The following is a 17,500-nucleotide window of genomic DNA, read 5'->3' as shown; positions in this document are numbered from 1 at the left end:
AGCGAAGGAGAGGAGGAGAGAGTCGTGTCAGGCTGGTCGGTGGAAAATCGATCTTTAATTTAGTTTCCAGCAATACACTGTGTGGTGATTGGTGATTAGGGTCAGGGTGGGAGACGACCACCCTGTGCTCTGTCTTCTGCTGCTCTGACACCAGAAACACAATAGGGAAGGGCATTGAATAGTATAGTATCTATAATCCTACACCCATCCTACACCCACAGTGTGCTACAGTGCCTAACTTATCTTAACCATTTTAATTTTTATTCAACCTTTATTTAACTAGGCAAGTCGGTTAAGAACAAATTCTTATTTACGATGACGGCCTACAGATAACAAATATATCAACTGGTTATATTATAACAAATCCTAATTGCTAAATTGTCCCATATACTGTATACTCACTCAGTCAATCAAAAGAGTAAAGTAAGATACATTTAATGAAACCGTGATATCAACTGGTTATATCATGGAACACAGTCTGTTCTATCAACTGGTTATATCATGGAACACAGTCTGTTCTATCAACTGGTTATATCATGGAACACAGTCTGTTCTATCAACTGGTTATATCATGGAACACAGTCTGTTCTATCAACTGGTTATATCATGGAACACAGTCTGTTCTATCAACTGGTTATATCATGGAACACAGTCTGTTCTATCAACTGGTTATATCATGGAACACAGTCTGTTCTATCAACTGGTTATATCATGGAACACAGTCTGTTCTATCAACTGGTTATATCATGGAACACAGTCTGTTCTATCAACTGGTTATATCATGGAACACAGTCTGTTCTATACTGGTTATATCATGGAACACAGTCTGTTCTATACTGGTTATATCATGGAACACAGTCTGTTCTATACTGGTTATATCATGGAACACAGTCTGTTCTATCAACTGGTTATATCATGGAACACAGTCTGTTCTATACAGGTTATATCATGGAACACAGTCTGTTCTATACTGGTTATATCATGGAACACAGTCTGTTCTATACAGGTTATATCATGGAACACAGTCTGTTCTATACTGGTTATATCATGGAACACAGTCTGTTCTATCAACTGGGTATATCATGGAACACAGTCTGTTCTATCAACTGGTTATATCATGGAACACAGTCTGTTCTATCAACTGGTTATATCATGGAACACAGTCTGTTCTATCAACTGGTTATATCATGGAACACAGTCTGTTCTATACAGGTTATATCATGGAACACAGTCTGTTCTATCAACTGGTTATATCATGGAACACAGTCTGTTCTATCAACTGGTTATATCATGGAACACAGTCTGTTCTATCAACTGGTTATATCATGGAACACAGTCTGTTCTATCAACTGGTTATATCATGGAACACAGTCTGTTCTATACTGGTTATATCATGGAACACAGTCTGTTCTATCAACTGGTTATATCATGGAACACAGTCTGTTCTATCAACTGGTTATATCATGGAACACAGTCTGTTCTATCAACTGGTTATATCATGGAACACAGTCTGTTCTATCAACTGGTTATATCATGGAACACAGTCTGTTCTATCAACTGGTTATATCATGGAACACAGTCTGTTCTATCAACTGGTTATATCATGGAACACAGTCTGTTCTATACTGGTTATATCATGGAACACAGTCTGTTCTATACTGGTTATATCATGGAACACAGTCTGTTCTATACTGGTTATATCATGGAACACAGTCTGTTCTATCAACTGGTTATATCATGGAACACAGTCTGTTCTATCAACTGGTTATATCATGGAACACAGTCTGTTCTATACTGGTTATATCATGGAACACAGTCTGTTCTATACTGGTTATATCATGGAACACAGTCTGTTCTATACTGGTTATATCATGGAACACAGTCTGTTCTATACTGGTTATATCATGGAACACAGTCTTTTCTAAACTGGTTATATCATGGAACACAGTCTGTTCTATACTGGTTATATCATGGAACACAGTCTGTTCTATACTGGTTATATCATGGAACACAGTCTGTTCTATCAACTGGTTATATCATGGAACACAGTCTGTTCTATCAACTGGTTATATCATGGAACACAGTCTGTTCTATACTGGTTATATCATGGAACACAGTCTGTTCTATCAACTGGTTATATCATGGAACACAGTCTGTTCTATACTGGTTATATCATGGAACACAGTCTGTTCTATCAACTGGTTATATCATGGAACACAGTCTGTTCTATACTGGTTATATCATGGAACACAGTCTGTTCTATACTGGTTATATCATGGAACACAGTCTGTTCTATACTGGTTATATCATGGAACACAGTCTGTTCTATACTGGTTATATCATGGAACACAGTCTGTTCTATCAACTGGTTATATCATGGAACACAGTCTGTTCTATCAACTGGTTATATCATGGAACACAGTCTGTTCTATCAACTGGTTATATCATGGAACACAGTCTGTTCTATCAACTGGTTATATCATGGAACACAGTCTGTTCTATCAACTGGTTATATTATATCATGGAACACAGTCTGTTCTATCAACTGGTTATATCATGGAACACAGTCTGTTCTATCAACTGGTTATATTATATCATGGAACACAGTCTGTTCTATCAACTGGTTATATCATGGAACACAGTCTGTTCTATACTGGTTATATCATGGAACACAGTCTGTTCTATCAACTGGTTATATCATGGAACACAGTCTGTTCTATCAACTGGTTATATCATGGAACACAGTCTGTTCTATACTGGTTATATCATGGAACACAGTCTGTTCTATACTGGTTATATCATGGAACACAGTCTGTTCTATCAACTGGTTATATCATGGAACACAGTCTGTTCTATACTGGTTATATCATGGAACACAGTCTGTTCTATCAACTGGTTATATCATGGAACACAGTCTGTTCTATCAACTGGTTATATTATATCATGGAACACAGTCTATTATATCATGGAACACAGTCTGTTCTATACTGGTTATATCATGGAACACAGTCTGTTCTATACTGGTTATATCATGGAACACAGTCTGTTCTATACGGGTTATATCATGGAACACAGTCTGTTCTATACTGGTTATATCATGGAACACAGTCTGTTCTATACTGGTTATATCATGGAACACAGTCTGTTCTATCAACTGGTTATATCATGGAACACAGTCTGTTCTATACTGGTTATATCATGGAACACAGTCTGTTCTATCAACTGGTTATATCATGGAACACAGTCTGTTCTATACTGGTTATATCATGGAACACAGTCTGTTCTATCAACTGGTTATATTATATCATGGAACACAGTCTGTTCTATACTGGTTATATCATGGAACACAGTCTGTTCTATACTGGTTATATCATGGAACACAGTCTGTTCTATACTGGTTATATCATGGAACACAGTCTGTTCTATACTGGTTATATCATGGAACACAGTCTGTTCTATACTGGTTATATCATGGAACACAGTCTGTTCTATACGGGTTATATCATGGAACACAGTCTGTTCTATCAACTGGGTATATCATGGAACACAGTCTGTTCTATCAACTGGTTATATTATATCATGGAACACAGTCTGTTCTATCAACTGGTTATATCATGGAACACAGTCTGTTCTATCAACTGGTTATATCATGGAACACAGTCTGTTCTATCAACTGGTTATATCATGGAACACAGTCTGTTCTATACTGGTTATATTATATCATGGAACACAGTCTGTTCTATACGGGTTATATCATGGAACACAGTCTGTTCTATCAACTGGTTATATCATGGAACACAGTCTGTTCTATCAACTGGTTATTATATTATATCATGGAACACAGTCTGTTCTATACTGGTTATATCATGGAACACAGTCTGTTCTATCAACTGGTTATATCATGGAACACAGTCTGTTCTATACTGGTTATATCATGGAACACAGTCTGTTCTATACTGGTTATATCATGGAACACAGTCTGTTCTATCAACTGGTTATATTATATCATGGAACACAGTCTGTTCTATACTGGTTATATCATGGAACACAGTCTGTTCTATACTGGTTATATCATGGAACACAGTCTGTTCTTCTATACTGGTTATATTATATCATGGAACACAGTCTGTTCTATCAACTGGTTATATCATGGAACACAGTCTGTTCTATCAACTGGTTATATTATATCATGGAACACAGTCTGTTCTATCAACTGGTTATATTATATCATGGAACACAGTCTGTTCTATCAACTGGTTATATCATGGAACACAGTCTGTTCTATCAACTGGTTATATCATGGAACACAGTCTGTTCTATCAACTGGTTATATCATGGAACACAGTCTGTTCTATCAACTGGTTATATCATGGAACACAGTCTGTTCTATACTGGTTATATCATGGAACACAGTCTGTTCTATCAACTGGTTATATCATGGAACACAGTCTGTTCTATACTGGTTATATCATGGAACACAGTCTGTTCTATCAACTGGTTATATCATGGAACACAGTCTGTTCTATCAACTGGTTATATCATGGAACACAGTCTGTTCTATACTGGTTATATCATGGAACACAGTCTGTTCTATACTGGTTATATCATGGAACACAGTCTGTTCTATCAACTGGTTATATCATGGAACACAGTCTGTTCTATACTGGTTATATCATGGAACACAGTCTGTTCTATCAACTGGTTATATCATGGAACACAGTCTGTTCTATCAACTGGTTATATTATATCATGGAACACAGTCTGTTCTATACTGGTTATATCATGGAACACAGTCTGTTCTATACTGGTTATATCATGGAACACAGTCTGTTCTATACGGGTTATATCATGGAACACAGTCTGTTCTATACTGGTTATATCATGGAACACAGTCTGTTCTATACTGGTTATATCATGGAACACAGTCTGTTCTATCAACTGGTTATATCATGGAACACAGTCTTTCTATACTGGTTATATCATGGAACACAGTCTGTTCTATCAACTGGTTATATCATGGAACACAGTCTGTTCTATACGGGTTATATCATGGAACACAGTCTGTTCTATCAACTGGTTATATTATATCATGGAACACAGTCTGTTCTATACTGGTTATATCATGGAACACAGTCTGTTCTATACTGGTTATATCATGGAACACAGTCTGTTCTATACTGGTTATATCATGGAACACAGTCTGTTCTATACTGGTTATATCATGGAACACAGTCTGTTCTATACTGGTTATATCATGGAACACAGTCTGTTCTATACTGGTTATATCATGGAACACAGTCTGTTCTATCAACTGGGTATATCATGGAACACAGTCTGTTCTATCAACTGGTTATATTATATCATGGAACACAGTCTGTTCTATCAACTGGGTATATCATGGAACACAGTCTGTTCTATCAACTGGTTATATCATGGAACACAGTCTGTTCTATCAACTGGAAGTCTGTTCTATCAACTGGTTATATCATGGAACACAGTCTGTTCTATATCAGGTTATATTATATCATGGAACACAGTCTGTTCTATACTGGTTATATCATGGAACACAGTCTGTTCTATCAACTGGTTATATTATGGAACACAGTCTGTTCTATCAACTGGTTATATTATATCATGGAACACAGTCTGTTCTATACTGGTTATATCATGGAACACAGTCTGTTCTATCAACTGGTTATATCATGGAACACAGTCTGTTCTATACTGGTTATATCATGGAACACAGTCTGTTCTATACTGGTTATATCATGGAACACAGTCTGTTCTATCAACTGGTTATATTATATCATGGAACACAGTCTGTTCTATACTGGTTATATCATGGAACACAGTCTGTTCTATACTGGTTATATCATGGAACACAGTCTGTTCTATACTGGTTATATTATATCATGGAACACAGTCTGTTCTATCAACTGGTTATATCATGGAACACAGTCTGTTCTATCAACTGGTTATATTATATCATGTTCTATACTGGTTATATCATGGAACACAGTCTGTTCTATCAACTGGTTATATTATATCATGGAACACAGTCTGTTCTATCAACTGGTTATATCATGGAACACAGTCTGTTCTATCTGGTTATATCTGGTTATATCACTGGAACACAGTCTGTTACTATCAACTGGTTATATCATGGAACACAGTCTGTTCTATCAACTGGTTATATCATGGAACACAGTCTGTTCTATACTGGTTATATCATGGAACACAGTCTGTTCTATCAACTCATCAACTGGTTATATCATGGAACACAGTCTGTTCTATCAACTGGGTATATCATGGAACACAGTCTGTTCTATCAACTGGTTATATCATGGAACACAGTCTGTTCTATCAACTGGTTATATCATGGAACACAGTCTGTTCTATACTGGTTATATCATGGAACACAGTCTGTTCTATCAACTGGTTATATCATGGAACACAGTCTGTTCTATACTGGTTATATCATGGAACACAGTCTGTTCTATCAACTGGTTATATCATGGAACACAGTCTGTTCTATGGTTATATCATGGAACACAGTCTGTTCTATACTGGTTATATCATGGAACACAGTCTGTTCTATACTGGTTATATCATAGAACACAGTCTGTTCTATCAACTGGTTATATTATATCATGGAACACAGTCTGTTCTATCAACTGGTTATATTATATCATGGAACACAGTTTGTTCTATACTGGTTATATCATGGAACACAGTCTGTTCTATCAACTGGTTATATTATATCATGGAACACAGTCTGTTCTATCAACTGGTTATATCATGGAACACAGGTTTATATTATATCATGGAACACAGTCTGTTCTATACTGGTTATATCATGGAACACAGTCTGTTCTATACTGGTTATATCATGGAACACAGTCTGTTCTATACTGGTTATATTATATCATGGAACACAGTCTGTTCTATACTGGTTATATCATGGAACACAGTCTGTTCTATCAACTGGTTATATTATATCATGGAACACAGTCTGTTCTATCAACTGGTTATATTATATCATGGAACACAGTCTGTTCTATCAACTGGTTATATCATGGAACACAGTCTGTTCTATCAACTGGTTATATCATGGAACACAGTCTGTTCTATCAAGTCTGTTCTATGGTTATATCATGGAACACAGTCTGTTCTATCAACTGGTTATATCATGGAACACAGTCTGTTCTATACTGGTTATATCATGGAACACAGTCTGTTCTATCAACTGGTTATATCATGGAACACAGTCTGTTCTATCAACTGGGTATATCATGGAACACAGTCTGTTCTATCAACTGGTTATATCATGGAACACAGTCTGTTCTATCAACTGGTTATATCATGGAACACAGTCTGTTCTATACTGGTTATATCATGGAACACAGTCTGTTCTATCAACTGGTTATATCATGGAACACAGTCTGTTCTATACTGGTTATATCATGGAACACAGTCTGTTCTATCAACTGGTTATATCATGGAACACAGTCTGTTCTATCAACTGGTTATATTATATCATGGAACACAGTCTGTTCTATACTGGTTATATCATGGAACACAGTCTGTTCTATACTGGTTATATCATGGAACACAGTCTGTTCTATACGGGTTATATCATGGAACACAGTCTGTTCTATACTGGTTATATCATGGAACACAGTCTGTTCTATACTGGTTATATCATGGAACACAGTCTGTTCTATCAACTGGTTATATCATGGAACACAGTCTGTTCTATACTGGTTATATCATGGAACACAGTCTGTTCTATCAACTGGTTATATCATGGAACACAGTCTGTTCTATACGGGTTATATCATGGAACACAGTCTGTTCTATCAACTGGTTATATTATATCATGGAACACAGTCTGTTCTATACTGGTTATATCATGGAACACAGTCTGTTCTATACTGGTTATATCATGGAACACAGTCTGTTCTATACTGGTTATATCATGGAACACAGTCTGTTCTATACTGGTTATATCATGGAACACAGTCTGTTCTATACTGGTTATATCATGGAACACAGTCTGTTCTATACGGGTTATATCATGGAACACAGTCTGTTCTATCAACTGGGTATATCATGGAACACAGTCTGTTCTATCAACTGGTTATATTATATCATGGAACACAGTCTGTTCTATCAACCGGGTATATCATGGAACACAGTCTGTTATATCAACTGGTTATATCATGGAACACAGTCTGTTCTATCAACTGGTTATATCATGGAACACAGTCTGTTCTATACAGGTTATATTATATCATGGAACACAGTCTGTTCTATACGGGTTATATCATGGAACACAGTCTGTTCTATCAACTGGTTATATCATGGAACACAGTCTGTTCTATCAACTGGTTATATTATATCATGGAACACAGTCTGTTCTATACTGGTTATATCATGGAACACAGTCTGTTCTATCAACTGGTTATATCATGGAACACAGTCTGTTCTATACTGGTTATATCATGGAACACAGTCTGTTCTATACTGGTTATATCATGGAACACAGTCTGTTCTATCAACTGGTTATATTATATCATGGAACACAGTCTGTTCTATACTGGTTATATCATGGAACACAGTCTGTTCTATACTGGTTATATCATGGAACACAGTCTGTTCTATACTGGTTATATTATATCATGGAACACAGTCTGTTCTATCAACTGGTTATATCATGGAACACAGTCTGTTCTATCAACTGGTTATATTATATCATGGAACACAGTCTGTTCTATCAACTGGTTATATTATATCATGGAACACAGTCTGTTCTATCAACTGGTTATATCATGGAACACAGTCTGTTCTATCAACTGGTTATATCATGGAACACAGTCTGTTCTATCAACTGGTTATATCATGGAACACAGTCTGTTCTATCAACTGGTTATATCATGGAACACAGTCTGTTCTATACTGGTTATATCATGGAACACAGTCTGTTCTATACTGGTTATATTATATCATGGAACACAGTCTGTTCTATACTGGTTATATCATGGAACACAGTCTGTTCTATCAACTGGTTATATTATATCATGGAACACAGTCTGTTCTATCAACTGGTTATATTATATCATGGACAGTCTGTTCTATCAACTGGAACACAGTCTGTTCTATCAACTGGTTATATCATGGAACACAGTCTGTTCTATCAACTGGTTATATCATGGAACACAGTCTGTTCTATCAACTGGTTATATCATGGAACACAGTCTGTTCTATCAACTGGTTATATCATGGAACACAGTCTGTTCTATACTGGTTATATCATGGAACACAGTCTGTTCTATCAACTGGTTATATCATGGAACACAGTCTGTTCTATCAACTGGGTATATCATGGAACACAGTCTGTTCTATCAACTGGTTATATCATGGAACACAGTCTGTTCTATCAACTGGTTATATCATGGAACACAGTCTGTTCTATACTGGTTATATCATGGAACACAGTCTGTTCTATCAACTGGTTATATCATGGAACACAGTCTGTTCTATACTGGTTATATCATGGAACACAGTCTGTTCTATCAACTGGTTATATCATGGAACACAGTCTGTTCTATACTGGTTATATCATGGAACACAGTCTGTTCTATACTGGTTATATCATAGAACACAGTCTGTTCTATCAACTGGTTATATTATATCATGGAACACAGTCTGTTCTATCAACTGGTTATATTATATCATGGAACACAGTCTGTTCTATCAACTGGTTATATTATATCATGGAACACAGTCTGTTCTATCAACTGGTTATATTATATGCTTTACAAAGGCGTTTTAAAGAGCTGCCAGTCAAGGTGATCTCATGGATATAAACTCCCCACTCAGCGCCGTCTTTCAGAACTCCCTGTTAGTTAACATGTATAACAGTATAAAAGTATAACATGAGAGAAACATTTATTTCTTTTTTTGCGCACATTTTGTGCATTTCTATCCAAAACAAATATATTATGAGTGATATTTTAGTCACACAAAAGGCTATTTTATATGGGAATAGGAATGACTGGGGAACCTTTAAAGATCACGTGTAAACATCCATTCGGGTACCTTGATGACTCCTGCCCATCCTTAACACACACCTCTGTCTTGTGTATAACGACCGGTCTGACACCAGAAAACACACGCAACAAATGACAACGCCATTCAAAAGCCATCTGGGAAGTTGAATTAATCACCAGGGAACCTCCCACTGCTCCACATTGGTGTGTGTGTGTGTGTGTGTGTGTGTGTGTGTGTGTGTGTGTGTGTGTGTGTGTGTGTGTGTGTGTGTGTGTGTGTGTGTGTGTGTGTGTGTGTGTGTGCGTGCGTGCGTGCGTGCGTGCGTGCGTGCGTGCGTGCGTGTGTGTGTGTGTGCGTGCGTGCGTGCGTGCGTGTGCCAGGCTCAGTTCAGGGTGTAACCGCGAGTGTAAATCAAAAAAGGAGTCATTGCAGAATGAGGACCTGAAGGGTAGTCCGTCTTGTGTAGCTATGGATTATTGAACCAATTACAAACCAGCTGACCCATCCATCTACAATACGTGTTTACTGCCTTAGTGAGTAGAAACAACAGTAGTATCAGCACCTATTATACACTACTTAGCGTGTGTCTACTTCCTTAGCATTAGCTTCCCAAGGCTTAAGCACAGCAGGCTAATAAAGACTTGTGTTAGCTTCCCAAGGCTTAAGCACAGCAGGATAATAAAGACTCGTGTTAGCTTCCCAAGGCTTAAGCACAGCAGGATAATAGAGACTTGTGTTAGCTTCCCAAGGCTTAAGCACAGCAAGATAACAAAGTACTGCAGGGAACAGAGATTAAGCAAAGGTTTGTCAGTCCCAGAGGTCTGTGTGTCTGTGTGTGTATGTGTGTGCCTGGGTCAGTGTGTGTGTGTGTGTGCCTGTGTCAGTGTGCGTGTGTGTGTGTGTGCCTGTGTCATTGTGCCTGTGTCAGTGTGTGTGTGTGTGTGTGTGTGTGTGTGTGTGTGTGTGTGTGTGTGTGTGTGTGTGTGTGTGTGTGTGTGTGTGTGTGTGTGTGTGTGTGTGTGTGTGTGTGTGTGTGTGTGTGTGTGTGTGTGTGTGTGTGTGTGTGTGTGTGTGTGTGTGTGTGTGTGTGTGTGTGTGTCAGTGTCAGTGTGTGTGTCTGTGTCAGTGTGTGTGTCTGTGTGTGTCTGTGTCAGTGTGTGTGTGTCTGTGTCAGTGTGTGTCTGTGTCAGTGTGTGTGTGTGTGTGTCTGTGTCAGTGTGTGTGTGTGTGTCTGTGTCTGTGTGTGCCTGTGTCAGTGTGTGTGTCTGTGTCAATGTGTGTGTGTGTCTGTGTCAGTGTGTGCCTGTGTCAGTGTGTGTGTCTGTGTCTGTGTCAGTGTGTGTGTCTGTGTCAGTGTGTGTGTGTGTCTGTGTCAGTGTGTGTGTCTGTGTCAGTGTGTGTGTGTATCTGTGTCAGTGTGTGTGTCTGTGTGTGTGTGTGTCTTTGTCAGTGTGTGTGTGTGTGTCAGTGTGTGTGTCTGTGTCAGTGTGTGTCTGTGTCAGTGTGTGTGTGTGTGTCTGTGTGTGTGTGTCTGTGTCAGTGTGTGTGTGTGTGTCTGTGTGTGTGTGTCTGTGTCAGTGTGTGTGTGTGTTGTCACGAACCGGCTCAAAGCCCGTAACAAAGGGAGACAACGTGGAGATAAGGAGTAGCAAAATCTATATTTATTAAATAAGTAACTAAGTGTAATATACAATGGTGTGTGTAATCAGTAATCAGTAGTGTAAGTGAGTGTTTTGCATGCATGAATGTGATAATGCAGGGTGATGAAAGGTGCCAAAGCAAACAAACAAACAGCCACCAAGAACCACAACACAATCTACAACGGGTGTCTGCATGGAGAGAGTCTCCTCCATGAATGTGGAAGAGGTCTATTTATCCTGGGAGACACCTGGCCCAGGTGTTTCCCATGTAGCTGACGACCCTCTCAACTCCGCCCACCGGCATCCTAATAAGGAAACAAGAACAACGACAGAATACGGCAGACAGAGTGGGAGGGTCGTCACATTCCCCCATAAAACCGGGGACCAACAAGGACCCCGGAACAACATACCAGCCTCCCGCGTCCCAAATTGACACAGGCCTCTGCGTCCCAAATTGACACAGGCCTCTGCGTCCCAAATTGACACAGGCCTCTGCGTCCCAAATTGACACAGGCCTCTGCGTCCCAAATTGACACAGGCCTCTGCCCCAAATTGACACAGGCCTCTGCGTCCCAAATTGACACAGGCCTCTGCGTCCCAAATTGACACAGCCTCTGTGCCCCAAATTGATGAGGGTTTACGTGTTCACACTTACAATTTGCCCCAGCCAACCTCCTCCCCAGACCTCAGCAACCTTCGCACAGGAAGCAACATTTAAGAGGAAAGAAACAAGACCAGGAGGGAGCAGACAGGACAGAGAGAACATGACAATACGAAACAATGGTCAGTCACGTAAACATTAGGAACAGGGCGCACGAGAGAGCGCATCAGCAATCACGTTTTCAGTCCCCCGGATGTGCCTCACATCGAGATGGAATGATTGTAAAAATAAACACCATCGCATTATCCTCTGGTTTGGACACATCATGGACCTCAAAAAAGTGAGGGGGTTATGGTCGGTGTAGACCACAATAGGTACTACCCTGCAATATACAATCGTCAGGACCAGGAACATCTTCCTCCTCATGCACAGGTCTAGCACGACAAGAACCCAAGGAAACAACGGTATCAGCCAAAAGAACAGGTTTACCGTCCTCTGTAGAATCCCACTGTTCAGTCTCAGAGGAACGTGCATAATAGGGTTTTAACAGATTTACATGGCACAGCTGGTGTGCTTTCCTCCGTTCTGGAGTGGCAACTAGATAATTTTGCTCAGTGTACTGGCGCACCACTGTATATGGACCTTGAAATTTGGCTTGAAAAGGAGAACCAACAATTGGCAGCAGAGCAAGAACCTGGTCACCTGGACTAAAGTGACGAGGCTCAGTTCGGCGATCAAATATGCCCTTCATCCTCTCCTGTGAAGATGATAACTTCTCTTTAGCCATTTCACCAGCGGCATACAGCCGTCGCCGGAAATCACACACATACGAACACAGGGACTGAGGAGGCTCGGGAGACTTCCAGTCATCCTGGAGAACAGATAAAAGTCCACGCACCCTATGTCCAAACACAAGGTCATTTGGACTGAAACCTGTGCTCTCCTGTGAAACTTCCCTAGCGGCTAACAGTAACCAAGGCAACCCCTCCTCCCAATCCTTATCCATCTCAGTACAATAAGCTCTCAACAAAGACTTAAGTGTTTGATGGAAACGTTCCAGTGCTCCTTGACTTTGCGCGTGATAGGCGCTAGACACATTGTGTTTAATATGGAGCTGTTGAAGAACCTGACCAAACAGATTAGAGGTAAAATTAGATCCTTGATCACTCTGAATGACCTTAGGGATTCCAAACAATGAGAGAAACTGAGTCAAAGCTTTTAACACCGATTTAGTCGTGATAGATCGGAGAGGATAGGCAGCAGGAAACCTAGTGGTCTGACACATCACAGTGAACAGGTAACTGCTACCCTTTTTAGAACGAGGCAGAGGACCCACACAGTCAATAATCAGATACTCAAAAGGTTGGCTGAGTACAGGAATAGGAAACAATGGTACTGGTTTAATAGCTTGATTAGGCTTACCAGTTAATTGACAGGTGTGACAAGTTTTGATAAAATCAGAAACATCCCTCTTTAATCTAGGCCAAAAGAAATGTCTTAATATGCGATTGTAGGTTTTCCTCACCCCCATATGTCCAGCAACGTCGCTGTGAGAAGTTTCCAACACCAACTCACGAAGCTTAACTGGTACAACAACTTGACTAATTGCCTCCCCAGAAAAACACTATCATGAGACACCCACTTTCTCATCAGGACATCCTCTTGGAGGAAATAGCCATGGGCGACATCTCCCAACTGTTCTATAGGCACAATTTGATCACGCAACTCTTCCAACGTGGGGTCATCCCGTTGAGCATTGATTAGATCTGAGCGGGTTACAGATAACGGGATAACAGGGAAGACAGTGACATACTTTGTATTATTATCATTAGTCGGCGCAGTGACTAGTTCGCCACGGCTCATAGAACGTGTCACTGCACACGCAGAGAACACCTCTGGGAAACTCTGTACACTCTCATCAGGAATCCCAACAAATGACGGCTTAGTGGAAACCACTAGAGATGGAAACACGACTGGCCATACACGCTCACCTGCCAAGTTATTCCCAAGGATAACGTCGATACCCTCAATAGGCAACGAAGGACGCACCCCCACAACAACTTCACCCTTCACCAGCCCACAATCCAACATCAGTTTATGCAATGGAACTGACAGAGTGTTCAAACCTATTCCCCTAATTAGAACACTATTCCCTGAATCAGTCTCAGCAGAAAAGGGTAACACAGACTCCAACACAAATGATTCAGAGGCACCTGTGTCTCTCAGGATCTTCACTGGCACTAAGTCTTTACTTCCTAACATAGACACAAAACCTTCTGTAATGAAAGGTAAATAGTCTGGATCAATATGGACTTTCACATTCTCCTGGGCCTGAGGAAATGAGTCAAGAATGAACTGATGTGGAACAGGTGCAGCTAACGCAGCAGGCTTAGATTTAGCGTAAGCACCCTTTGACCTGAGAAGTGGACATTCGTTTTTCCAATGACCTGAACCTTGACAGTAGTGACACTCATGCCCAAAGTCAGCCTTACCATGGGAGTCAGGTTCAACCCTAGTTGAATAGAACTCTGCCCGAGAACCAAAGTATCTCGGTGAGCGAAGCCCAAATCTATCCGAATGCCCCCACTCTTTCCGAATACGGGGTTTTGCAAAGACACTTTTGTGAGTCAACACATACTCGTCCGCCAAAACCGCAGCTTCAGCAACATTCTTTACTTTCTGTTCATTAATATAAGTGGCAATACGATCAGGAATTGTGTCCTTAAATTGCTCTAACATAATCAGATCACACAGCCCTTGGAAAGTCACAACTGCAGAGGCGGAACACCAGCGATTAAACTGTAAAGATAACTGTCGCGCAAACTCAACATGAGTCTGGTTATCGTCCCTTTTTAAAGTTCTAAATCGTTGGCGGTAAGCCTCAGGGACCAATTCATAAATCTGTAACACAGCTGTTTTAACTTTATCATAACTGGCACTGTCGTGTACACTAAGAGCTGAATATGCTTCCTGCGCTTTACCAGTCAGCACACACTGCAACATTAAAGTGCGGTCAGAATCAGGCCAACTCCTAGCGTCAGCAACCCGCTCAAACAACGAAAAGAATGTCTCGGGGTCCCTTTCATTAAACCGAGGCAATAACCGCAAGTTCCCAACAATATCAAATGTCTCTGGGGCATGACCAAAGCGGAACTACCCCTAGGTAAATCTGGGTCACCTTCCCAAAACAAACTCTCCCCTGAGATCTTTCCTTCCCTAACCAACTCTATACGTTCTTGTTGCAACTTGATTTTAGCACGCTCCATATCTTGTTTAAATGCCAATTCCTTTTCATATTTCACACGATCATGCTCTAGCTTCTCACGATCATGCTCTAGCTTCTCACGATCATGCTCTAGCTGTAACAAAAGCAGTTCTTTCTGCTGTTCAAAAAGAAGGCTACTAGGACTAACCGATGGAATGGCCATTGTAACGTTATGGGGAGACAACAAATCCTCAGCAGAGGCTGGCCCGGTGGTAACTTCAAGAATACCACTCTCCATCAGATTGGCTTTCAATATCAACCTAATAGAATTCTTTAGACGTTTATCACTAATCTCAACCTTGTAGTGTTCCGCGACCTTCAACAGCTGTTCTTTAGTACCTAAATCTAACAATTCCTCTGAGGGAGAGCGAATGAACTTATCTACATAAGACGCCATAATCACAAAAAAATTTTTTTATCGCTTTTCCCTTCTGCTGAGCACACCAGAACACAACCCGAGAATTGACAATCACCCTGAGCACCACAGAAGAGAGATGAGATATGGAGCTTCCCCAAAACCTACAATAACTCAACCCTAGTCTTCGTGCAGATTTGCGGTGGGAATTTACGCACTGTAGCCCGCTGGCAAGGAAATAGAACTCCCCAGCATGCTGGCAAATTCCACCAAGCCACGGATGTGCCCCCGAGACAACTGCTCAGTCCACAGACACCACACAAAAATAACAAACATTAACCATGCCCAACATATTCCAAAAAATGAAACACGTCGCTAAACCTATCAGGGGAAAAAGGCTATAGCTCCGGGTAGCAAGTTCCACTACCCTACCCAAATCTCCCACCGAGGTACACAGCAGATTACTCACTTCAGACTGACGTCCCAACAGAAAGTAAAACAAGAGTTCAGGCTAGGCAGGGCCTGGAAACTAACCATTATACTCTCTCCAACACAGCACACAAACCAAACAACAAAGGCAACCAATACTGGGCCGATCACACTCAAACACAATATTCAATCCAAACACGTACCTCCACGGTCTCCCAAACCAATAGTTCAAAGATCCCGGATGAGCCCCCACTTGTCACGAACCGGCTCAAAGCCCGTAACAAAGGGAGACAACGTGGAGATAAGGAGTAGCAAAATCTATATTTATTAAATAAGTAACTAAGTGTAATATACAATGGTGTGTGTAATCAGTAATCAGTAGTGTAAGTGAGTGTTTTGCATGCATGAATGTGATAATGCAGGGTGATGAAAGGTGCCAAAGCAAACAAACAAACAGCCACCAAGAACCACAACACAATCTACAACGGGTGTCTGCATGGAGAGAGTCTCCTCCATGAATGTGGAAGAGGTCTATTTATCCTGGGAGACACCTGGCCCAGGTGTTTCCCATGTAGCTGACGACCCTCTCAACTCCGCCCACCGGCATCCTAATAAGGAAACAAGAACAACGACAGAATACGGCAGACAGAGTGGGAGGGTCGTCACAGTGTCAGTGTGTGTGTGTGTCTGTGTGTGTGTGTGTCTGTGTCAGTGTGTGTCTGTGTCTGTGTCAGTGTGTGTGTGTGTGTGTGTGTGTGTGTGTGTGTGTGTGTGTGTGTGTGTGTGTGTGTGTGTGTGTGTGTGTGTGTGTGTGTGTGTGTGTGTGTGTGTGTGTGTGTGTGTGTGTGTGTGTGTGTGTGTGTGTGTGTCAGTGTGTGTCTGTGTCAGTGTGTGTGTCTGTGTCAGTGTGTGTGTCTGTGTCAGTGTGTGTGCCTGTGTCAGTGTGTGTGTGTGCCTGTGTCAGTGTGTGTGTGCCTGTGTCAGTGTGTGTGTGTGTGTGTGTGTCTGTGTCAGTGTGTGTGTGTGTGTGTCAGTGTGTGTGTGTGTCAGTGTGTGTGTGTGTCAGTGTGTGTGTCTGTGTCAATGTGTGTGTGTGTCTGTGTCAGTGTGTGTCTGTGTCAGTGTGTGTCTGTGTTTGTGTCAGTGTGTGTGTGTCA

At 40.7% G+C, this 17,500-nt stretch overlaps 1 protein-coding gene across 1 annotated transcript in view; it reads right to left on the bottom strand.

The window, feature by feature from the left end:
- LOC124009457 (receptor-type tyrosine-protein phosphatase mu-like) overlaps positions 1 to 17,500 on the bottom strand; it is a 234,387-nt gene that overhangs the window by 117,577 nt on the left and 99,310 nt on the right. The gene's annotated exons all lie outside the window — the stretch shown is intronic.

The sequence above is a fragment of the Oncorhynchus gorbuscha genome, linkage group LG22 (genome assembly GCF_021184085.1).
Source record: "Oncorhynchus gorbuscha isolate QuinsamMale2020 ecotype Even-year linkage group LG22, OgorEven_v1.0, whole genome shotgun sequence".
Lineage (NCBI taxonomy): Eukaryota > Metazoa > Chordata > Actinopteri > Salmoniformes > Salmonidae > Oncorhynchus > Oncorhynchus gorbuscha.
The sequence above is the reverse complement of the archived record's forward strand: the minus strand, read 5'-3'. Positions and strand labels throughout refer to the sequence as shown.